Raw genomic sequence first — 2112 nt, forward strand, 5'->3', positions numbered from 1 at the left:
AGTAAGTGCCTCAAGTCATCCTTACTTTGAGCAAGCAAAGTTGTATTGTCAGTGTCTCTCAGGTTGTTAATGATTCTTCCTCCAATCCTGATGCCACATTTTTCTTCATGTAGTCCAGCTTCTCGGATTATTTGCTCAGCATATAGATTGAATAAGTAGGGGAAAGGATATGACCCTGACACACTCTTTCTTGATTTTAAACCGTGTAGTGTCCCCTTGTTTCATTCGAATGACAGCCTCCTGACCAATGTACAGGTTCCTCATGAGTACAATCAAGTGTTCTGGAATTCCCATTCTTCTCAATGTTATGCTTAATTTGTCATGATCCACACAATCAAATGTCTTTGCATAGTCAATAAAGCACAAGTAAACATCTTTCTGGTATTCTTTCCCTTGAGCAAGATCCATCTGACAGGAGCTATGATATCTCTTGTTCCACGTCCTCATCTGAATCCAGCTTGCACCTCTGGAAGTTCTCTGTCAATGTATTGCTGCACCCATTTTTGAATTATTTTCAGTAAGATATTACTTGCATGTGATATTAATGATATTGTTCCATAATTTCCACATTCTGTGGGATCACCTTTTTTTGGGATGGGTACAAGTATGGATCTCTTCCAGTCAATTATCCAGGTAGCTGTCTTCCAAATCTCTTGGCATAACTGAGTGAGTGCCTCCAGTGCAGCATCCATTTGTTGAAATATCTCAATGGGTATTTCGTCATTCCCGGATCCTCGTTGTTTGCAAATTCCTTAATTACACCTTCAACTTCTTCCTTCAATACCATTGGTTCTAGATCATATACCACCTCCTGAAATGGATGAAGATTGACAAGGTCTTTTTGGTACAGTGACTCTGTGTATTCCTTCCATCTTTCAATATTGCAACTCCGGGCTTAAATTTTTTCCTCAATTCTTTCAGCTTGAGAAATGCTGAGCATGTTCTCACCTTTTGATTTTCTAACTCCAGGTCTTTGCACATTTCATTATAGTAATTGGCTTTGTCTTCTTGAGCTACTATTTGAAATCTTCGTTCAATTCTTTTGTCTTGTCATTTCTTCCATTTGGTTTAGCTACTCTCCACTCAAGGGCAAGTTTCAGAGTCTCTTCTGTCTTCCATTTTGGTCTTCTCTTCTTTTGTTGTTAAAAAATGACTTCTTGCTTTCTTCATGGATGATGCTCTTGATGTCATCCCACAATTCTTCTGGTTTTCGGTCACTGGTGTTCAATGCATGAAATCTATTCCTTAGATGGTCTCTAAATTCAGGAAGGTTATATTCAAGATCATATTTTGGCTCTCATGGACTTGTTTTAATTGTCTTTAACTTCAAGTTGAACTTGAACTGCATATGAGCAGTTGATGGTCTCTTCCACAATCAGCTCCTGGCCTGATTTTGGCTGAAGATATTGAGCTTTTCCATCACCTCTTGCCACAGATGTAGTCAATCTGATTCCTATGTGTTCCATCTGGTGAAGTCCACGTGTACAGCCTCCATTTGTGTTGTGGAAAAAAGGTGTTTGGAATGAATAAGACGTTGGTCTTGCCAAATTCTACTATGCGAGTTCCAGCATTATTTTTGGCACCAAGGCCAAATTTTCCAACTACCGGTGATTCTTCTTTGTTTCCAACTTTTGCATTCCAGACACCAATGATAATTAACACATCCTGATTTCATGTTCGGTGTATCTCAGGCTGCAGAAGTTGATAAAAATCTTCAATTTCCTCATCTTTGGCTTTGGTGGTTGGTGCATAAATTGAACAACAGTCCTATTAACGGGTCTTCCTAGTAGGCATATGGATATTATCCTATCACTGACAGCATTGTACTTCAGGACAGATCTTGAAACATCTTTTGTGATAATGAATGGCACACCATTCCTCTTTAAACTGTCATTCCTGGCATAGTAGATCATTTGGTTGTCTGATTATAAATGGCCAAAGCCAATCTATTTCAGCTCACTAATGCCTAAGATATCAATCTTTATTCATTCCATTTCATTTTTGGCAACTTCTAATTTTCCTAGATTCATAGTCCATACATTCCTTGTTCCAATTATTAATGGATGTTTGCTGCTGTTTCTCTTCAATATGAGTGGGGCCATATCAGAAAAT

The sequence above is a fragment of the Orycteropus afer genome, unplaced genomic scaffold (genome assembly GCF_000298275.1).
Source record: "Orycteropus afer afer isolate SDZICR_OR568_19922 unplaced genomic scaffold, OryAfe1.0 scaffold01144, whole genome shotgun sequence".
NCBI classification, from domain to species: domain Eukaryota; kingdom Metazoa; phylum Chordata; class Mammalia; order Tubulidentata; family Orycteropodidae; genus Orycteropus; species Orycteropus afer.